The sequence below is a fragment of the Leuciscus leuciscus genome, assembly GCF_965113295.1.
Source record: "Leuciscus leuciscus genome assembly, chromosome: 21".
NCBI classification, from domain to species: Eukaryota; Metazoa; Chordata; class Actinopteri; order Cypriniformes; family Leuciscidae; genus Leuciscus; species Leuciscus leuciscus.
In genome coordinates, this window is record NC_138745.1 from 2,747,639 (window position 1) to 2,772,148 (window position 24,510).

The 24,510-nt window shown below is 40.0% G+C and overlaps 1 long non-coding RNA gene across 1 annotated transcript; it reads right to left on the reverse strand.

Annotated features, from left to right (window-relative positions):
- Positions 1-17,413: 17,413 nt before the first annotated feature.
- On the reverse strand, positions 17,414-17,924 carry LOC309485410. The gene is made up of 3 exons (XR_014201183.1): positions 17,842-17,924; positions 17,581-17,645; positions 17,414-17,476 (listed from the first exon to the last, which is right to left on the reverse strand). It is a non-coding gene; the product is annotated as an uncharacterized lncRNA (long non-coding RNA).
- Between the last annotated feature and the right edge of the window lie 6,586 nt (positions 17,925-24,510).

Below are 24,510 nucleotides of genomic sequence, written 5' to 3' on the forward strand. Positions count from 1 at the left end.
AAGTCAGACCTCAGCACCTTTATGTATACCTTTAATGTAAGATCGTTCTTAGGTCACATACCAATTATCATAACATAAAAACTGCAATGGTACTGTTTTTAAAAGCATGTGTAGTAGGCCTAAGTGTACAGTAAGTGTGTGTTGTAAATTTCACACACAATGCTGAGAGGGTTAGCTCTGGAGTTCAAAGTAAATCATTCACCAGACAGAACTTCACTGGAGCAAAACTTACAGTTCTTTATTTGTCATAAAGCAGGGTTAAGGGTAAAAGGGAGAAAACTTTAACTCAGGTACTTCTTTCTCTGGTAGCTCCTTTTTGCATCAATTTACTTCTGGAAAAGAGGCAGAAGAGGTGTAGAATTAGTTAAGGAGATTCACTTTACTCACGCCGACAATTAAGCCTCTATCTTCAAGAGGGTAGTTGGGCTGGCTGGGCTTGAACACATCCAACACTGTGTCTGTCCTCTTCCCCTGCTTCCCTCCTTACTGTGGCTTCTTTGTTCACTTTTATGTGATTACTAATTGGGCCCAACAGCCTGCAGCTGAGGCTGCCTGTCAGAGGGGAATGCTGCACACCTGTGTTAGAGCTGTCCTTGGTCCTGAACACCACTGTTTCACCCATACCTTGTGCCCTCTGATGGTGCTCTCCATGGTGCTGCAGGTGACCGTGCTGCATTGTGATGGACTGTTTCCTTCTGGCCACCACATACCCCCTTTTCCAGCTCCAAACTCCTGGACATGGCATCAGCATTCGCATGAGAACTCCCAGCCCGGTGTTCTACTTTAAACTGGAAGTCCTGCAACTGAAGAAACCAGCGAGTGATTCTTGCATTTTTCCCTTTGTTTTGAGACATCCATTTTAGGGGAGCATGATCAGTTATTAAAACAAATTTTCGACCCAACAGGTAATACCTAAATTTTTCAATAGCCCATTTTACAGCAAGACACTCTTTTTCAATTGTGGCATAATTCTTCTCATGGGGCAGCAACTTACGGCTAATAAACATGACGGGGTGTTCCATGCCATCCTGCAACTGAGACAGTACTGCTCCAACCCCTACTCCAGAGGCATCTGTTTGTAGAACAAACGGTCTGTTGAAGTTTGGGGCTTGTAGGACTGGTTCACAACAGAGAGACTGCTTGAGTTCGATGAAGGCCCATTCTGCTTCTTTGGTCCAGCTCACCTGGTTTGGGAGGTACTTGCGGGTCAATTCAGATAGGGGGGCTGCTTTTGTGGCGAAGCCAGATATGAATATTCGGTAGTAACCAAGTAGCCCAAGAAAGGTTCTTACCTGTTTCTTGGTTTGAGGTCGGGGCCAGGTAAGTATGGTGTCAATTTTCTTAGGTTGTGGTTTCACATTTCCTCTCCCAACAGTGTACCCTAGATAGTTGGCCTCCTCTTGGGCGAGTGAACACTTGCCTGGATTTGCTGTAAGAGCCGCTGACCGTAATGCTTGTAATACAGCCTCTAGATGGTGAAGATGCTCCTCCCAACTCCTGTCATGGATAACAATGTCGTCGAGGTATGCTGCAGCATATTGCTGGTGGGGACGGAGGACTATCCATGAGTCTTTGAAACGTGGCTGGTGCCCCGTGGACCCCAAAAGGAAGAACCCGGTATTGAAAGGTCCCCTCAGGAGTGGAGAAGGCGGTTTTTGGTTTGGCTTGGGGGGGTTAGAGGTACTTGCCAGTACCCTTTGGTCAAGTCAAGGGTTGTGATAAAACGTGCAGGGCCCAGTCGCTCGATTAACTCATCTATCCTTGGCATAGGGTAGGTATCGAACTGGGAAACTTCATTCAGTTTTCTGTAGTCATTACAGAATCGTGTACTCCCATCTGGTTTTGGTACGAGGACGATAGGACTTGACCACGCACTTTGGGACTCCTCTATAACACCTAGGTCAAGCATTTTCTTTACCTCGGTCCGGATGGCTTCCCTTTTTGCTTCTGGGATCCTGTAGGGTCGAAGCCTAACTACCTTCCCTGGTTCAGTTACTATATCATGGGCTATCAGGGAGGTCCGTCCAGGCAGATCCGAGAAGACGTCACGGTTTCACCACACGAGTTCACGTAACTCCTGCTTTTGCCCAGGGGAGAGCTGGTTACCCATCTTTACCGGCGGGGTTATAGGAGAAGTGACACTGGCTGTGAGCACATTGCTTGTAGGTGCTGTTGAGGCAAAAACAAGTAACTAACAAAACAGCATCAGGCATAAGAGACATCAGGATCAAATTGTTCTTAAAAGATATTTATTTCTTGCAAGAAACGTTCCCAGTCCACCCGCAGACCTGCTGCAGACGGAGTGAGACCCAGAGCAGAGGTGGGCCCGCATTTTTATAGTGTTATCTCTTTCAAAAGCTATCTCTTACAGCCCCCACTAAACAAAAGACACAGAGGAACCCCTGTGGCTCCCCTTACCCCCTAATCTTCTCACCTCTGAGTCACACACACACCCTGCAGCTGTATTAACATCATAAAATAAACTCAAAATACAGACAAATGAATGTATGGCATTCATTTGTTAAATCATTGAAAATAAAAACAAAGAAAAGATTAATTTTTCCCACAACAATTCCTCCTCTTATCGACTCTGTTCTCTTTTATCTGCTTCTTTTCCATCCAACAATTCACTGTTTGTTCACATTTTTACACTCATGAACAAACTACAACAACTCTTTGACTAGTAACGGATAAATTGGCACTTCAGAAAAACCCTGTACTTTTGCACAATCTCATACGCTCATCATTTACAACACTGCTCAAATCATCAGTCATAGCTTTGCTCAAAGTTTCATCAGACACACAAAAAGATTTGCAAGCAGTTTCTTCATTGCAGATAGCAGAAAGAAAATCAGTGTATGTGTTTGTGTGTGCGTCGTGTGCGTTTGTTAGTACAAATATTTTCACTTCCCCTTTGTTTAACAATCATCCGTTTCCCAATTTCTTGCATGCATTTCTGGCCGTAATTTTTCCATTTTACAGAAAACCGGTGTGTAAAAATGGTCTACTTTACTGTTAGATGACTCCATTTTTGGCTGAGTTCCTCTTTTCTGGATTTCACAATTCGACACGTGTCTTACAGAATCTGTCAAACGTCTTCGACAGACCCGATCTTTTACTCCGAGATCGGACGGACCTCTGCTTGTTTACGTTCCACTCAAAGTTTTCTCACGTGCGCTTATTCGCTTGCTCAATTCTTTTTACTTGATTAATTCAACCTGGTCTTGTAATTACGTTCCACTCAAAGTTCCCCCACGTGCGCTTATTCGCTTGACTCAATTCAATGTGGTAAAACTTCGAGTAGAGCACAATCACCCAGAAACTTCTTAATCCTGTTTTAAACTTTCTCTAAGGTTTACATAAATTTCGAATAGAACGTAATCATCTCAGCAGCTGTGATTTCTCTGAATCACCAGTGGATCCCCTGTCCACTAACGAGCTAAGTGTGGAAAAAACCGATCCGAAGCTACTTCAATTTCTTCCCCAAACAATTGTGATTATCTGAATCACCTCTCCCTCGTACCAAAGCAAAACTCAGCCAAAATGGTTCACGTTCACTCACAGTCATATCAGATTACACCACACAAAATAAAATAATTTTAACTGTCTCTTACCCGAGATGCTTTTACTGCCTCCGAGTTCTTTCTGAATCCAGTGGGTTCCTCCTGGCCCTGATAGCAGTTTTGGCTCTTCTCTCTCAATTCGGCGAGGTAAGACTAAAGCCTTTTGTGCTTTAGGGTGATCAGTCCGTCAATCCGCTTTCTCAGGGCCAGAAGAAACCTCATGGATCCCACGTTTCTGACACCAACTTGTTGAGGCAAAAACAAGTAACTAACAAAACAGCATCAGGCATAAGAGACATCAGGATCAAATTGTTCTTAAAAGATATTTATTTCTTGCAAGAAACGTTCCCAGTCCACCCGCAGACCAGCTGCAGACGGAGTGAGACCCAGAGCAGAGGTGGGCCCGCATTTTTATAGTGTTATCTTTCAAAAGCTATCTCTTACAGCCCCCACTAAACAAAAGACACAGAGGAACCCCTGTGGCTCCCCTTACCCCCTAATCTTCTCACCTCTGAGTCACACACACACCCTGCAGCTGTATTAACATCATAAAATAAACTCAAAATACAGACAAATGAATGTATGGCATTCATTTGTTAAATCATTGAAAATAAAAACAAAGAAAAGATTAATTTTTCCCACAACAGTGCGATAGGTTCATGCCACATTTTCAGAAGGTTTATATGGTAGATTTGCTGGCCTTTCCTTCGGCCAGGTTGGCGTACTCTGTAGTTGACCGGGCCCACCCGCTCTACAATCTCATAGGGTCCCTGCCACTTGGCCAGGAACTTGCACTCGTTGGATGGTACTAGTACTAATACCTTTTCTCCGGGGTGAAAATCTCTTATCTTGGCTCCCCTGTTGTATATTTTGGCCTGTTGTTGTTGGGCCTGTTGCATGTGTTCCCTTACTATCGGCCAGATCCTTGCCATTCGGTCGTGCATCTGTTCAACATGCTCAATAACGGTGCAGTGTGGTGATGGCTGCTGTTCCCAACTCTCTTTAGCGAGGTCCAGAATCCCTCGAGGTCGTCGCCCGTAGAGGAGTTCAAAGGGCGAGAAACCAGTGGAGCTTTGTGGGACTTCTCGAATAGAGAACAAGACATATGGTAACAGGTGATCCCAATTTTTGCCATCAATGTCAATCACTTTCTTTAACATTTGTTTAAGGGTTTTGTTAAACCTCTCTACCAGCCCATCAGTCTGGGGGTGGTATATGGAGGTTTTGATTTGTTTTACCTTCAATTGCCGGCAGGTCTCTTTCATAACCGTAGACATGAAGCATGAACCTTGGTCAGTAAGGATCTCGTCTGCGATCCCCACCCAGCTGAAGAGTTGGACCAGTTCTCTGGCGACGGCCTTTGAGGTGGCTGATCGGAGAGGTATGGCCTCTGGGAATCGGGTGGCATAGTCAAGGATGACTAGAAGGTATCGGTGTCCACGGTTCGATTTTGGCAGCGGTCCCATAATGTCCAGTGCAATCCTGCTGAAAGGGGTCTCAATGATTGGTAGAGGAATAAGGGGGTTTCGGTAGGTTACCTTGGGGCTGTTGAGTTGACATTCAGAACAGTGACGACAATATTCTTCTACCGCCTTTTTGACCCCGGGCCAATAGAAACGTGTGAGGATTCTTTCATAGGTCTTCTCTGTCCCCAAATGGCCCCCCAGCAGGTGAGTATGGGCGAGATATAACACTTTAGTGGTGTATGGCTTGGGGACCAACAACTGATTTATAATTTCACCCCTTTGCTGATCCACTCTATACAACAATCTGTTTTTGATCATAAAATTTGGATAAGTGAGTCTACTCACCCCAACTTGTGGCTGGCCCTCAATCACCTGGGCATTCCCCCATGCTTGGCTCAGTACCGGGTCTTGCAGCTGAGCGGTGCCAAACCGTCCCAGCCTTTCTCCCTGGAGGATTTCTGCCGGGGGAAATTCAGAAAATACTTCATGGGATTCTATATCGTCACGCATCTGAAGCAGTGGCAGTGGAGTCAGAGTGATGTTCCTCACCTTTATCACCATTGTGGGGCTCTTCAGGGCTGGTTGCATCTGCATCTGTGGTCCCTGCATTGGTTAGAAAAACGCAGTGACTGGGTAGACGGTCTCTTCTTCTGCGCCGAGTAGGTTTCCTCCCCTCTGTAGCTCGGTTTGTCCAGTAGGCAGAAAAGGCTTGACAGTCTCGGCCCACAAGGACAGGGACTGGCAGGTGATCGACGACCCCTGCTCGTACTCGGAACTGCCCCCATGGGGTGACCATGCTTAATTCTGCAGTGGGGTAGTTTCTGGTGTCCCCATGAATACAGGAAACGGAGATCTCTTTTCCCATGATAGGCCCTGCAAATTCTGGCCGGACTAGTGTTACCATACTGCCTGAGTCTATAAGTGCTTCTGTGTCTTTACCCCCAATCTTAACAGGGACTTTAGGGGCGGCCGTCCCCTCATGAGCCCAACAGGTGGTAAGAAAATGGCATGGGAACCTGGATTCCGAGGTACTGGCGGTGGGCTAGGGATGGAACGGTATGAAAATTTAATATCACGATAATAGTGACCAAAATTATCGCGATTATCAATATTATCACGGTTTTGTTAAAAACGAGATGAAAGTGTTCAAAAAGAGTTGATGCTCACACTGAAGACATTTCTACAAGTTTTATATTTGAAAATCAACAAACAAAAAATAAAACAAGCAGCTCTATGCACTTTTTAAACCATTTCCTTCCTTATAATGACGGTCGTCAATAGCAACGCATTATAAGACTGGCCACCTAGTGTTAAGTAGTGTTCATGACATGAATGTGGATGTGCCTTTAAGATAACTTCTATGGTGTACGTTATTGTATGCATGCTGTTTTTATGTGAGCGCGCACGCACAGTGAGAGTGAGATTGATCACGCAAAGAGGAAGATGATCGCTCTACTGCTGACCGTTGTTTTATTATGTGTTTACTTTGATTTGTAGCATGTTTTAGAGTTTTCTTTTCCCTTTTAACATTCGCTCTTCGACATGTATGTGAAGAGTGTGCTTAACTGAGAGAAAACATCTATAAAAGTCTCGTGGAACTACCAGTTCATTTGCACTCTCTTGTATTCTTCATCTGGGCAGACTTCAAACTCTCTGACAGACGTTACACCATGTATCACAATGGACGCGCTCGCTCGTTTCATTCAAATACAACTTGCCGTCTTGTGTCTCCGTTTTTAATTGTATTGAAAATGAATAAATCAGAGTTGATTTATTGTTTACAGAGTTTGATAATATTGTTGTGATCATCTTGTCTGAACGATTGTTTTGTACGCTGTACATGATTTATAAAAAGGTAAGAAAACATTAATCCCAATTCAATTCAGTTCAGTTCGAGTTTATGAACAATGTCCCCGTGATTAGCCTATGTGGTAAAAAAAAAAAAACGGTGTAATAAGTGTATAATGAATATAAATTAGTATCCCTTAAATGTCACTCTTAATAGTCTTGTTTGAACTTGTTCGTTCGTTCGTCTTTGGCTAAGCCACTTGCTGCGAACTTTTCTTTGCGGAAGCCTCACGTTTATTGATATAAAATAGTTCAACTTAAAACAACATTTCATGCCCAATTATTTCCCAGACGTAGTTTTGGTATTGAGGTCAAAGTTAACTTGCCTTGCGTTCGCTATACAACAGTCGGTGATGGTCACACAAGACGACTCGGCAGATCTGAAGTTTCCCCCTATTGCAGCGACTTTTTCTTGTGCATGTTCTGCTGACAGGGTGACCATCCTCGATTAAGTTTCCCTCGGGACTTTTGTTAAAGCCAAAATATGACCACACATCAGAATTGGTTCTTTTAAAAGGCTGAAAAATCTCCCGAGCACGGTCACTGCCTTCCGCAATTCCTTCTTGAATAAAAAAAATAACATTGCGCGCTGCGCCTGCGTCAGACTGTTGCTGGCTGAACAGGATCTAAAATCGCGATAATCAAACACGGTTTTAATGATAATTAAATTTTAAACGATATTACTAACCGTCAGTACATTTTATCGTGGTTTATCGTGAAACCGGTAATCGTCCCATCCCTACGGTGGGCATCGGCTCCTCTCGGCCTGGGCAATCCCGGGCCAGGTCTCCCTCCCTCCCACACGTAAAGCATCGGAATGGAGCAGGATTTCGTAGAGGCCTTTCATCTTTCCAGTTTCCTTGGGCTTTTAGGGGTCCCGGTTGGACCGCTTCGGGGTGCTTCCTAGGAGGTTCTCGCTCTTGTCTCGGTTTCCAAGAGAGGTTTCTGGGTACTTCAGGTTTCATCAAGCTCACAGTCACCTGGTGGTTTTCTAGGAGTGCAATCAAGGCATCTACACTTGGTGGTCCCTGTTGAGCCACATATTTTTTTGCATCTGTAGGCAGGCCACGTGTGCACCGATCAATTACTACCCTTTCTACCGCAGGTGGCCCATCTCCTTCGTCTAGCCAGCTTCTTACCATGCGGGTTAACGTGGTTACTTGGGCCCGCGCTGGAAGTGATGGTCGGTATTCCCAGCTATGGACACGCTGGGCCTTGGCAGGCAAGCTGAGCCCATATTGGGCCAGGATTGACCTCTTGACCACTTCGTAGTTTGTTGCCTCATGAATGGGGAGGTCACGGCAGGCCTTCTGGGCTTCCCCAGTTAGCAGAGGGAGTATCAGGTTCGCCCAGTCTGCCCTGGGCCATCTCTCTCTTTGGGCAGTTTTTTTCAAAAAGGTCGAGATAGGTTTCAACATCATCTTCTACAGTCATTTTCGTCAGATAATCTTGGGGCCTCCTACCGTGTGCCTCAGTCCTTCGGCAGAGCTCGGTGACTGCTGCATTCAGGGTCGTTTGGGCCTGCAGAATGGCGGTCAGGGATTCCTCCATTTTCTTAGTGTTTCTCTTCACTGTCTGAATCCCAGACGAGGCTTACTCATGCCCGCATTCTCCACCATATGTAAACTTCACACACAATGCTGAGAGGGTTAGCTCTGGAGTTCAAAGTAAATCATTCACCAGGCAGAACTTCACTGGAGCAAAACTTAAAGTTCTTTATTTGTCATAAAGCAGGGTTAAGGGTAAAAGGGAGAAAACTTTAACTCAGGTACTTCTTTCTCTGGTAGCTCCTTTTTGCATCAATCTACTTCTGGAAAAGAGGCAGAAGAGGTGTAGGATTAGTTAAGGAGATTCACTTTACTCACGCCGACAATTAAGCCTCTATCTTCAAGAGGGTAGTTGGGCTGGCTGGGCTTGAACGCATCCATCACTGTGTCTGTCCTCTTCCCCTGCTTCCCTCCTTACTGTGTCTTCTTTGTTCACTTTTATGTGATTACTAATTGGGCCCAACAGCCTGCAGCTGAGGCTGCCTGTCAGAGGGGAATGCTGCACACCTGTGTTAGAGCTGTCCTTGGTCCTGAACACCACTGTTTCACCCATACCTTGTGCTCTCCATGGTGCTGCAGGTGACCGTGCTGCATTGTGATGGACTGTTTCCTTCTGGCCACCACAGTGTGTAAACATGCTTTAATGAAGTAGATTCCAAAAGCTTTTGAATTTGAGCTTACAGTTCTTTCATCAACCTGTCTTTAACATAAACTTACAAAATAGATACTTTAACTTATTCCTCAGATAGAGGAGGGTTTCTGCTAGCTCCGTTAAGGTATTTCTGTCCCTCCCAAACTGCATTGAAATGGTATGTTTAGCAGCCAGAATTAAAAAAAATTCAGGGGGAGAAACCCCCGACCCCTCCTAACATGATCCATATCACCCGTCAGAAAACAATTGCAACGTCTCAGATTGTGCCCCCCCAGAATTTTGGCTTCCCTGGTCTTAGATAACAAATTGACTTTCCCCAAATACTGACGCTTTGTGTAAGAGGGGGCAGCAAAGATTGTGTTGTTTGCAGAAACTAAGGTCATTTAATGTGGATAAAATATTGATGTGTATGTTCTACAGATCCTGTATTGAGTCGCTATTATCCTTTTCATTGTTGTGCTGGTTTAATTCTCTGAATGTGAAAAATAAGAATTGTATTGAGAGGATTGTAAATCAGGGAGATAAAATAACGGGGAGGAAGCAGATGACTATGGCCCAGTTATATCATAGACGGGTTTTATGGAGGCAGAATCTATCTATAAATTACAGGAACGTCTGCTAGATTCCTAACTTACCGACGTGCGTCTGTGGAGGGAAACGTCTGCTGTGCGTCGGGTGCAAAATAGGAATGATACATGTGTCGCTGTACAAAGTCAATTGCGCTGGGTGCAAGATAGGGCCCATAATGTTACAAATTCTATTTCAAATATATTCTGTTCATCAAAGAATCCCCCAAAAAAAAAACATATCACTGTTTTCACTCAAATATTAAGCAGCAGAACTTTAAAGAATTTAACATTTATAATAATCAGAAATGTTTCTTGATCATCAAATCATCATATTAGAATGATTTCTGAAGGATCATGTGACCCTGAAGACTGGAGTAATGATGCTGAAAAATCAGCTTTGATCACAGGAATAAATTACATTTTAAAACATATTAGAACTGAACAGAAAACAACTATTTTAAATTGTAATAATATTTCACAATATTACAGGTTTTATTGCATTTTTTCAGCCACAAGCACAAGAGACTTCTTTCAAAAACACAAATTACATAAATAGTTTTTTCATAATATGGCTGGAATAAACCCACCCATTTAAAAAAAATGTAAATGAAGCCTATACTCAGAGGTGGGTAGTAACGGAGTACATTTACTTCGTTACATTTACTTGAGTATTTTTTGGGAAAAATTGTACTTTTAAGAGTAGATTTGAATGTGGGTACTTATTACTTTTACTCGAGTACATTTCTAATGAAAAAACTGTACTTTTACTTCGTTACGTTGGGCGACGTCCTTCTCGTTACTTTATTTTAATGCAATGTGTTGTTAAATGCGTAGTTTATTCCAAGCGCGATGTATCTTTTTTTCTGGGCTTGAGCGATGCTCAATTCACAAATGAATCACTCTTTTGAGTCGATTCTGTTCAAAGACTTCATCAAACAAGTTGGCAGATCTGTCTAAATCGGTTCGCGAATCAGTTTGAATGATTCAGTTCCTGATTCTGTTCAGTTCCTGCACGCACTGAATCGTCTGAAGCGATTGCAATTCACACTCGACTCGGAGTCGTAACAGGAAGATTTACGGACATCAAGAGCGTTGGATGAAGTGGCCGTGGACCTACCTACAGTACAGTCAAGTGAGAGCAAATCTTCAAATGCATCATATATTTGCCAGCGATGAAGATCTTTATTAGTTGAACATCTTCGTATGCTGTCTGTGAATGAATGATTCCACAGGACGATACATTCGATTTCATTTCACTCAGGTAATACATTTTACAACCAAACAGATTATTATGCCATGATAGCACTACTAGAAAGGATGACATTACCATAGACTGTAAAAAATATGGACAAAGCGTCTGTGACGTCACCCATAGACTTTCTGAAGAACGGGTTTGAAGCCGTTTATGGGGGGTATGGGCGGCGCCATCTTGGAAAATCTTGAGAAACCCTAACCCCGCCCACCTTCTGACGCAGCGCGCGTCACTCAGCTCGCTCTGCTACTCCGGTTATCTCTGTGTATATTTTAGGCAACGAAATATGTTATAAAACACCATACTAACTCTTTTCGTTTTCATTTAAAGAAATCTTAAACATTATAGCCACACAAATGTGGTTCAGGCGACGCGTATTGATTATATTCACTGCACATAACGTTTGCCTATTTATAACAAAACGAAATATAAAACACAAACCTGCCTCTTTTCGTTTTAAATATAATATAAAAATATTAAACATTTTAATATGGTCCAGGCAATATGTGCATTTGTATTAAACAACAGATGTTGCAGTAAACAACATTACAGATCATCTTCGTTGTATTAAAATTTAAAATGACAAAACTCAACCCAGTCTCTTTTTGTTAAATTTCAGTTTTATCAATATTAGCTATTATAAAAGTATAAGTAAAAGGTAAAGTTACAATAAGCTATACAAATAAAGCAAACAATTCAGTCAAACATAAAAAGTCATGCGCTCGATCTAGTCTAACCATACAACGGTACAAGTTAAATATAGCTTATAAAGTTATGAAACTTCCCCTCAGCCAAAACGATTGCCCACGAGACCAAAAATCGCCCGTTAGATATAGACAAGACGAATTATATCTCATGTTTAACCACTACAGAGACGCCAGAGTCAGCGGCAAACCTCAAAACGTCTAGCCGATGAAAGGCTGCTCCAGGCGGGGTACATCGCGCCGAGCGCCCGGTCATCGCTGGATCTCACAACTGGATACAATTTTCATAAATCTTTATAAATAAACCACAGATTTGAGCTTTAAACAACTACATTCTCGCCTGAAAAACTCTTAAAACTACATTTCATGATACAGAAACAGTAGTATTATATGTCAACTGTATTAAAAAATGGCGCTTCTTATGTTGTCATTCTGCCTTTCAGCTGTCAATCAAGCTGTCAATCAAAGTTAACCACGCCCTTATTGTCATACATTTTATATCTAAATACTATCTAAACCAGGGGTGGGGAACCTTTTTCCTATCAAGGGCCATTTACAATTTTTTAACATTCTTTAAGGGCCATTGTAATGAGCAGGGGCGTTTCTAGGTTTTAAAAACACCAGGGGCTGAGCCTGAAACATCAGGGGCTGGGTAACAAGATAACATGATTCGATACAGAGAATAATGTATATTGTAAGCCTATATACAGGGGGTAGACTGGTTAAAAAATTCAGTCCTGGCACTGTAGCCACACCAGCCCATATTACCACACAGACACACACATTCAAATGGTTCAACATTCGGGGGTTCGGGGGCATGCTCCCCCGGAAAAAAAATTGATTTCTCGGACCTACATATGTGCATTTTAAGGTGTTTGAATGCCAACATTTTTTGATAACAATAGCTTTAAAAGCATGTCAGTGGGCAGTAGCATAAATTATTTGTCAAGCAGATAACAGATTCTTAAACATGAGAATGAGGATAAATGTTGAAATTAATGATCCACACTATAAAATGGAAATGCAAAATGTTTCTGCTTATTGTTGACAATACACAATCACATATTCCAAACAGGAATGGCCTGTTCTTTCAAGGATTATTTTGCATAGATGTAAACTTTTTAGCATTAAAGATTGGTTTCAGCAACTTGTTTCTTTCTTGAGTTAATCAATGTTTTTGGCACTATTAAATCAGTTCAATTAAATTTCAATTGTTCACTCATAAAGACAGTCACTTGTCACCATTACTGGCCTAATGATGCAAGTTGTGCAAACACAGACAAGCGGAGTGATAGAAACTGTGAAAAGGCTGATGCTGGTGAAATATTCGAACACATTCGAGGACCTTATATATAGGCTACATATCAGAGTTAGGAATACATTGTAATAATGTTAATCAAGCAGACTAAATCACACGACTGCGCAGCAATATTTAAGCTCATTATACAAAGGAAATAATACAGATCTAGACAAATTGGGTTGCTTATAGTTAAAAGAATGTCATGAACGATCATTTAGGCTAGATGTAGGCCTATTTTTCAAATTTTTGGTCACAAAATATTTAGTCAGTTTTGATGACTTTGCAATATTGATCAAATGTTAGAACATTAATAATGAAAATTGAGTAGGGCTACGCCAAAATGTGTAACATTTATGTAGCCTACAAAGGAATACGAAAGCCCAGACATAGAGTTTTGACGCAGCTTTAATCTCCCTTTTAGTTATTTCAATACTTAATTGACGACAGAACACGACGTTACATGCTAGTAGTGTATTTTGCGTGATACAGGGCGCGCCGCATTTGCGTGATTGAAGAGTGCGCGCCGCGAACAAACGGCTGGCACGACGTAACGTAAGTAAGTTAGTTTTTCTGAGTTTTACTGACATATAGCCTGACAACATCTGGTCTGACAGAAGACTGTGCGGCGGTGCCGACTGCGTTATTTTTTTTTGAAACCGGTGCGGCGCGCTCGCCCCCGTAGTTCATCCGTGAGAAACCTGAAACCGGTGCTTGAACTTGACCTCAGGTGACTCATTAACACTCGCGCTACTGGCCACGCCCTGCTCTCACGGCTCGTGGGCTCGTGGACTCGTGCTGCTTGCCACTTTGCCTATTTTGTGTTTTCTATCACAGGAAAAGTAATTGCTGAGATTTTTGTTTCTGAAGTTGTTTTTTTTTTTTTTTTGGGGAGGAATTGACTCGCGGGCCGCATCAAACTGTTTTGCGGGCCGGACGTTCCCCACCCCTGAACTAACTCAACCAGGCCCCGCCCCTTTATTCTGCGTATGAATTATTTAAATGAGGAATATTGTGACGTGTTCGTTCCCGGAAGAAACTCAAGACTACACTGGAGGCGTTTCAGGAGTTCAGAAACACTGACACTGATATAGAGAAGAACTTTGTGCTTTGAAACTTTGCAGAGATTTTTGATGTTCAAACAGCAACACTACACACTAAAGAAAGATGAACATGTAAATAAGCATAAAAGGACCACTTTAATTTATTTACATTTACATTTATGCATTTGGCAGACGCTTTTATCCAAAGCGACTTACATTGCATTATCCTATACATTTCCTATACATTTATGATTGTCTTAAGGTAAAAGAATGGAAAAAAGTTAAAATGACTGAATATACTGCCTGATAAATGAACTTTAGTTAACTCAGTCTTTTTTTATTTGCCAACAGCTCGAAGCTCAGTTCCTGCAGTTCCAGAGGATTTCCACAAGGTGGCATTACAGCTTCATAAACAAATCATGTGACCCAAACTCTAAATTGTTTGACTAATTTTTGTCTCCAAGAATGAGTTGTTTGTCTTTTTTTGTTCTCTATTACTTTACTACGTAATGAATTCTGTATTAACTCTTAAACCATTATACTGAGCACACTTCACTCCACTTTGAGCTTGAAATAATCTTTCAATAGAAACTCTTTTAAAATGTCTTTCTGTAGCATTGACACTTACACAGCGTTGCTAGAAAAGTGTGTAAAACTCTGAGGACCAAACAATGCTGAAGGCAGCTTCACATTTACCTCAACTGCAAAAAATAAAAGTTATTATTTTTGGTGCCTTACAGTCACAACAAGATATTACAACTTTTGCAAATTTCAGATATGCCTGTTTCGATAACTGAATTATGTACCGTACGTGTTAAATCTTCAGCCTTAACCTTAAGTTTGCAATAAAGATTGAAATGTTTATAAATGTAAACTTTATTCTTTTTTTCAAATAGACAGATGAATTGATATGTTTCTCCAAGGGTTTCACCTCGTCTTTATGCTGGCTAATCAACACATACTCAACACACTGTTATTACTAGACAGCGATCCATAATATCTCTGAGCTTCTCAGTTCCTCAGCTTCTCGAGGAGAAACATCTGCAGAATCCATTAAAGGACCTGCGGGATCTCAGGGTATTTTTACAGAGCCGCTCTTGCCCTGAATTATGTGTCCATCATCCCGTCAGAAAACACACACACGGTCGCTGACATCACGGCTGGGAAACCTTTCACTCAATCTGTTCTTTCAAGAGTTATGGTAAGGGTTACTCTACACCACTGTCAATGACTAATTACTTATTACAGTTTTTCTCAGTCGCTTTGGTGCATTTCTCACATCACTATTTACATTTGCACAACACACTGTTAGACTTTTCAAGGGTTTTTTACAGTAACTTACTGGCAACACTGTTGCCAGTAAGTTACTGTAATTAAGAGTTACAGTACCAAACCGTATTTCAGTTTTGTGTAATACAGTGCATTACTGTAAAAACGAAGCTAATCAGTACAGTGCATTACTGTAAAAACTAAGCTAATCAGTACACTACTGTAATTATTTTTATTTGTACTAAATATAAATTAGATTTGATCATTTTGAAATATGATTAATTTTATTTTTATCCTACATAAGTACTACTTTCATACAAACCAATTAGACAAAGTTATCACAAAATAAAATTTTTTTATTTAAAACATTTCATATATATCACAAAATAAACATGCCAATGCTGGAAATGATGTGTGAAATTTTTACACATTAATGGGTAAGTTTAGAGACAAAATTTTTTGTGTTAATTTTAACTCATTCATTGTGTTAATGATTTTAACAAAGTAAATATGTCAGAGAGGTTAGCACAAAGATGTGTAAACGTGTTAAATTAACACATTATGTGCTGTCCTTCACTGCAAACATTTTTGAAAACATACATAAAATCATAAACAAAACATTAGCATTTGACTAAATGAATGTAGAGTCATTGGTTGTTTAGCTTATACAAGTATTATAATGAAATATCAACCATTACATTCATAAAACTGCAGAATATAAATACATTAAGCATTCAAAAAGGAAATGTCCAAAACAGGACAAAACACAGTTCTTTTCACAATACAAGACATACTGTATAACCCCACCTTAAAAATAATTTCACTTATTTCCAAAAATGTGTTGGATTCATGTACACTGGTGGCCAAAAGAAGTATTTAAGTGGCGTAATGTTTTTGAAAGAAGTCTCTTTGATGCTCAAGAAACATTTATTAATATTATCAATGTCTGACTGTCTACTCCATCTTTTCTACAGCATAGGAGTAAAAGTCATCATCAAAATAATCTTTAAAAAGCCAACACAATGTTTTTGTCCACCTTTGTGAATAAATGAACTTCTCCAAAGATTGGTTCCTGTTCAGAACTTGATTGACAACATCAGAGTGTTCCCTGGTCTGCATGCGTGCCCACAAACACAAATGTACTCAGTCCTTCAGAGGAGATCCCGGTTCCAAAACTATATGAGAGAGAGAGAGAGAGAGAGAGAGAGAGAGAGAGAGAGAGAGAGAGAATATTAGTGTCACATTATTTTTAACCTCATTTTTTGTTAATTTTTATTATTATTTTCACAAAAAACTTAATATATATTTGTAAACAGCTTTTGTCAATAAATAGCATACAAAAGAACTAAATTAAATTATGCCAGATTAAATTTTAATACTTACAAATCCTAAATTCTGTCCAAAAATGCTGAGATGCATAGAAAGAAGTTGAACGACTGAAATGGATGATTTTAGCCCATTTCAGCTTGTCTGCAGTGAAGGAGTACCTGTTTGAGACAAATACACAGTAAAGCCTGGAACACACCAAGCCGACGGTCGGCCGTCGGTGAGTTTCCGTGCGTCGGCCGACTAAATCTTCTCAGTGTGTTCCGCACCGTCGGCTGAAATTGGTCCTCGTCGGCTTTGTAACGGCCGATTCGACATGTTGAATCGGCGTCGGGCCGTCGGTGAAAAAGGGAACTCTGATTGGCTGTTCAGCTTAGTGACCGAGTCAGTGCACGAGAATAATAGCAAAATAGCGAGCAAAGTCAAAACGGTACAGATAGAAGGCTGTTCTAATGATATGTCATCTTATCTTAGTGTTCCTTGGCGAATATTTCAATATTAACACGAGAGGAGTGGAATAAAGACAGTGTTTAGCAGGATTGATATTCAAAACGGTAAGCACGCACTGCTTTGTTTACGGTTTGTGTAACTGCAGCCGGCAGCGCCGGTTTCCCTTTTTGAATGACGAATATAGACGAATATATCTGCAGAAATAGACAGCTGTCTCATTTACACGCAGGCGCAGAACGCGCATTCTAGCTGACAGTCGGCTGTAGTTCTCTCGGTGTGTTCAAGTGCAGCTTTTTACCCCGACGCGAGGCGACAACACAGTCGGCTTTCATCAGCGCTAGTTCGTCTGCGTCGGCTTGGTGTGTTCCAGGCTTTAGATACATGCAAGAAATCACTGTGTGATGATCGTTCTCCTTCCTACAGTAGTTAACCCACCTGTGCGCTGATATTAGGACCTTCCTGGTCAGGTGGGACTGCAATGGTAGAGTCGCTGGCTAATAAAATATAAAAATAATGCAAAAATATAAACTTAAGTTGTTTAGAATGCTAGATTTGGTCTGAATGAATTAGTGAGAGTTTTACTGCAGTGCTTACCTGGATACATTTAATCTGGTGAGACTGAACAAAGACAATGGTCCATCTTCTGATTGGTTCATTTGCTGTGTAGGCCTAATAAAGTTAGACATAATGCAAAGGTCACTTATTTGATATAAAGTTAGCCAATTTTATAGAGATTTTATAAGATATTGTTAGCTACCTAGTCTGCACCAGTGGCTCAAAAGCAATTTTCACATAGTGTATGCTAATCATTTCAGCAAACTTATCTCAAAATATATCACAAATGGGCTGGCCTACCTCTGGAATCTTGCTAAGTCACTGGCGCGAATTGGCGCTTTGTTGCAGTTGCCTTTAAACACAAAAATGGAAGTAAATATTAAATTCCATAAAAAACTATAATATGGTATAGTTTGCAAACTAATGCTAAAACTATAAAGGTTCTCATCAGTAGGCCAACATTAGGATATAAACAGAATTTCACATTAGTTTATTCACATTTATTGTTAATGTAAACGCGTTGCTCGTTGGCATATTTTAACTCGACAATTCAATAATCTAACAAAGTGTGTAAAATGAAACGTTAGCTCAGTTTACCATGGTAAAGTTCGTTACCGCCATGTTGACGACGAGTAACGTTAGGCTAACGTTAACGTTATAACATACGTTAAACTGGGCACAATACTGTCAACATACACAGAATGTTTTTTTTTATTTTTATTTTTTTTACCTTGCTTGCTGATCTCTCTCTCGGTGAAGTGAATTCCGTCTCTTCCCCGGGCCAGACACGAACGTCGCGATCCAACAAAAGACTGGGGGAAAAAATGGGGTCTCCATTACCTACACTGGATGTCTGTCTGACGCGACACGACAAATCCCAGACAGTGTAGTGATGCGCCGCGGCCGTTATATTTCAGACGTAGTCCGATACGAGTCCAAGCGCTCGCACTAGTTCTTACAAGGGATAAACAGGTTTGCATTTAAAGGTCCGGTCGCTTCAATGTGTCCAATATAGACAGCCTCTGGCTATTATAGCGTTGTAGACACGTGGTGTAAGGCAAAAATTAGGAAATAAAAAGCACGGTGGAATGGTGCCAGCCAGAGAGGCAGTTACGTCAAATACAGTAGTATACAGCAAATTTAAAAAATACAGTAAGTCTCTGTATGTGGTGTTAGACGTCACAGAAAATTCCCATGATGCAATTGGAATCACAGTTATTTACTGTAAAGAGAAATAGCAGTATAATACTGGGGGATTTAAAGTAAATAACTGTAGAAATTACAGAAAAGTCTAACAGTGCAGTTAATGCAGTTCTCAAAACAATTAGTACAAACTGCAAAACCTAGTTGATAACATGCAAAAGCGTGTCACTTGCTCAAAATGGAGATCGCTCATTCCTCAAAAGCAAGTATTCATGTCAATGAAAGTGTCAGTGTCATCAAGATGAAAAGTCCTGACACCATTGTTTATGAACAAGATAGTCAAATGGCTTTGTCATGTTTTCATTATGACAGTTTACTCTGTAAATGTTTTCCAATGCAAAAAAGTCAGATCTTGGTGACACTACCTGAAAATGCTCAAGACAGCACTATATACTATTTGCACAGCCATCTGGAAAATACAGTAAAGTTACACATTACTGTGTTTAGTGAGGTAACTGAGTACAAGACACTGAATATGTATGTTTCACATTTTTACTGCATATGCTCTTTGCAATTCTAATTTGTTCACAGCATTGTGCAAACGAACAAATACACCCTTATTTACAACAAACATAAACTCCCTTTGGGTAGAGCTGTGCAACACTGGAAACAATATTGCAGTACATATTGGAACTGAACATACAACATACATAGTACTGTAATCATTCATGCACATTCAGACGTTCCTCTCGGTCTGGTATAGACTTTATATACTGTCTATGGGACATTTTCAGGAAAAAAAAGATTTTAATTTTTTTTTTAAATTTGCTTGACAGATTTTGACAACTAGTTCAACATTTGTGTATGTAATGACTCAAGCAATGAAATGAGGACTATTAGTTTTATATGGAATGACTATTCAGCACTCACAAGTATAGTTAATTTTGACTGACATGACATAAGCAAATGATAATGTTATAAAACAGCAGAGAGTTGTATGAAAGCAATTGATGCATGTCCAAAAGCATTTGCAAATTGTTGGAAGGAATGAGAAACTGCTACTATGATGTGCACAAATGACTAAATGTTGTGGAGGTTGAAGTAACTGTTGTGCAAATGTAAATAGTGATGTGAGAAATGCACCAAAGTGACTGAGAAAAACTGTAAAATGAATTCATAATAATCCACAGCTGATGAATGTGAGAAGCTCACAGGAAACAAAGTGATCATGTGACTTCATAATTACCCATCATGCCCTGCAGGAAAGTAGTTGCTGTGTCTGTCAAACGCTCAGACAAACACAGCTTCTGTTCACACCTGACGTGCACTCTACTTTATAACAGTAACAGTTTATTAGGCAAGGCAAGGCAAGGCAAGTTTATTTATATAGCACATTTCATACACAATGGCAATTCAAAGTGCTTTACATAGAAGAAATTAAAATAATAAAAAGAAATAAGAATAATTAAAACAGTTTAGAAAAATAAAATGAAATACAGTACAAACAGTCGGACGAACAGCGGCACAGTGCTCATTCAGTAAATGCACAGCTAAACAGAAGTGTTTTGAGTCTGGATTTGAATGTGACCACTGTAGGAGCACATCTGATCTCTTCTGGAAGCTGGTTCCAGCATAATAGCTAAAAGCAGACTCGCCATGCTTAGAGTGAACCCTTGGTATTTCTAGCTGATATGATCCTAATGATCTGAGTGATCTGTTGGGTTTATATTCAGTGAGCATATCTGCAATGTATTGAGGTCCTAGGCCATTGAATGATTTATATACCAGTAGTAATACTTTAAAATCAATCCTAAATCTAACTGGGAGCCAGTGTAAAGACCTGAGGACTGGTGTGATATGTTCATATTTTCTGGTTCTGCTCAGAATCCTGGCGGCAGCGTTCTGTATGAGCTGCAACTGTGTTATGGTCTTTTTGGGAAGGCCAGTGAGGAGTCCATTACAATAATCCACCCTGCTGGTGATGAAAGCATGCACAAGTTTCTCTAAGTCTTGTCTGGAAACAAAGCATCTAATTCTTGCAATATTTTTCAGATGATAGTAAGCTGATTTAGTTATTGCTTTGACATGACTACTGAAACTAAGGTCTGACTCTAGTGTCACACCAAGATTCCTGACTTGATTTTTAGTTGTTTGACCCCTAGAGTGAAGGTATGCGTTCACCTTGAGAACCTCATCTTTGTTTCCAAATGCAATAACTTCAGTTTTGTCTGTTTAACTGAAGAAAGTTTTGGCACATCCAACTGTTGACTTCATCAATGCATTGGCACAGGGAGTCAATGGGGCTGTAATCATTAGGCGATAGGGCTAAGTACAGCTGTGTGTCGTCTGCATAGCTGTGGTAAGCGATTTGGTTGTTTCTCATTATTTGGCTCATTGGGAGCATATACAGGTTGAACAGGAGTGGCACAAGAATTGAGCCTTGAGGGACTCGGCATGTCATGGATGTCCACTCAGACTTATGGTCTCCTATACTCACATAATAACCTCTCCCATCTAAGTATGACCTGAACCATTTTAGGACTATCCCAGAAAGCCCCACCCAGTTTTCCAGCCTGTCAAGAAGTATGTTATGATCGACAGTGTCAAATGCAGCACTGAGGTCGAGTAGTACCAGCACTGATAATTTTCCTGAATCAGTATTTAAGCGAATATCGTTTATTATCTTTATGAGCGCTGTCTCTGTGCTGTGGTGCGGTCGGAAACCAGATTGAAAATTGTCAAAGTATCCATTCGAGCTTAAGAATTTGTTCAGCTGATTGAAGACAACTTTTTCTATGATCTTGCCTATGAAAGGAAGATTTGAGATCGGTCTATAGTTGCTTAATATGGTCTTATCCAGATTGTTTTTTTTCAGGAGGGGCTTGACAACTGCAGTTTTCAGGGAGTTTGGAAAACTCCCAGAGAGAAGTGAGGCATTTACCACTTCTAGGAGATCTGCTTCTAAACTGTTTATTACTGTAACAGTGAAGCGCCCCCAGCTGGTGAATGTGGGAACTTACAACAACAACTACAACACTCCTCACATGAGAATGAAATCTGGAGACGCCTTAACAATTTGTTTTATTTAAATATTATTATTAATTGACAAAATATGTGTTTTTAAATGTAAAATATATTGATAATTTCTACTTTAATGTTTATCATAAATATGGGTGTATACATACAATACCGGTCAAAAGTTAGGAAACATTACTATTTTTTATGATTTTGAACAGTCTCTTATGTTCAAGGCTGTATTTATTTGATCAATAATACAGAAAAAACTGTAATACTGTGAAATAATTTTACAATTTAAAATAATGGTTTTCTATTTTAATATAGGCTACTTTAAAATACTAGTGCAAAATCAGTTTTTGTGTGTGTTTTTAGTAATTGTTGGTTCGGTGTGTTTGAGTGCTCACTGTTACAATTACACAGCAAAAGTTCAGTGACATTTTTATTTGTGCTGATACTGACATAATGACATACAATAAATGTGGAAAAATTAACTATTCAGGGAGCAGCTACACAGTGAACTCCGAGAAAACGCCACTTACGTGCTTCTTTTATCGATATATTTAACAATATCTTTTGCATTTCTAATCCAAACAACGTCAAACTTGGCACTGCACTTACTGTACTTACTCAAGTTTGAAATCCATCAGACTAACGGTTCGAGAGATATGCGAATAACACACACAGACAGACACACACACACACACACACACACACACACACACATACACACTGACAGAAAGACGTTCCCGCAATTTATAGATAGATATAATATACAGAAGTAAACGCCATGATTCAGGGAGCAGCTACACAGAGAAAATGCTACGCTTGAGCAAACAGTTTGTGAATAGGCTACTACAAATGATGGCTGTGAATAAAATATAATATTCAGAAGTAAACAGTGTAGCTGACAAAGTGTTTATGTTAGAATGTTTATTTTTAAACCACAACCTTCTAAAAAATGATATATTTAACGATATCTTTAGCATTTCTAATCCAAACAACGTCAAACTAGACACCTGTCGAGTTTGAAATCCATCGGACTAACGGTTCGAGAGATATGCGAATAACAGACATAGAGACACACACACACACACACACACACACACACACACACACAGAGAGAGAGAGAGAGAGAGAGAGAGAGAGAGAGAGAGAGAGAGAGAGAGAGAGAGAGAGAGAGAGACGTTTCTGTAATTTATAGACAGATAATATATTCCATGTGATCAAAGCTGTGTTTAACCTAGCATAAACATAGCACACTCTCACATTTCTATAATTCACATCCGTTATGTGCAAATCGGGCTTGAAATCCTGTAGTGTGAACCTGAACTAGGCTTTTGGCGGCTTCGACCTGGACGGGTCTGTGACGTCACATGCGCAGTTCTGTTCTTGATGTCACAGGCGGGGAGCGTGTAGTGCAAAGTAAACACACAGTTTACAGACAAAGACAGTAACGTTAGTGACATTTATAGACAAATGCAGTAACGTTAGTGAAATACAGTTTACAAACGGATTATCGCAATATAAAACATTAGGCAAACATGGAGCAAGTGTTAAATCAGGCTCAAGCTACTGCGTTACCTGCGAGAAACGCCAGCCCAACAGACGGGCCTGAGCAGAACATGACAGGTAAGTTAACATTAATACAAATCAAAACTCACATATATGCAGAAATAACAGTCCCAGGTAGCCAAAAAGATGTGGGACAACTGGCCCAAATCATGTGTCGTTTTTAATGTTCTTCTTCTCCGGTAACGTTAGTTTCCACACGTGTAATTCCTGTCAGAAACTCTGGATTAAGTGTTTTTTAGTTCTCTTTTTTTAAACCATGGTTCATGTACCACAAATTGGCTGTATTACCACAGTTTAACCAAGGTTTTACTAAAGCATCTTGAATTACATAAGCATTTAGTTACAACAAACATCTAAAAAATAACAACAGAAAGACAAGTTACCATTTAATGATACAGACTTTTACATACAGAAGTTACATAATCTTAAAGAAAATATAAACTTGAATTTATTCTCACATTTAACAAAACAATTAACTACAAAGTTATTTAAAAAAAAATGCTGGTGATAAAATGGTGCTGTGCAGTAGTAAAAAAAAAAAAAAAAATCAATTGCTAATTTACAAATAGAAAAATATCAATTTGTTCCACAATAAAAATGGGTAACACTTTATTTTACAGTGTCCTTGATATGTTACATGTACTTACCATAGTAATAACAGTAAATTATGCATAATTACATGCAACTAACCCTCAACCATACCCTAAACCTAACCCTATAGTAAGTACATGTAGTTACTCAGTACTTAAATATATAATTACACTGTAACAATGACACCTTAAAATAAAGTTACATATTGTTCAAATAAACATGACTTAATGCACCTTTAAATACACAGGTATTTGGGTACCCTCAATTAGACCTGAAGTCTAATTGACTTCACTTTTCTCCGTTGAAGTCTGTGGGGTCGCTGTGTCCATTTCTTTTACTGTCTATGCGTTGTTCACATCCGCCATTGCTGCACTGACGAGAATGTAGTTGTTGTGTGGCTGGATGTATTAATTCACATAGCTCTCTCTATTTACTCCCGAAATCCGAGCCAGCCGCTGAAGACGTGGTGGATTCATTTTATTTTCGAGGAAAATACTCCCTCGACTCAAACGAAATTTGTTTAACATTATGTACTTACGCACTTCTTATACAGTGTTTACTCAGCTCTTACGGTGCTTTTCTGTAGTAAAACTGACGCTTCATGTTTTGTGTGATGTATAATAAACTTTATTAAACTCATCAGTA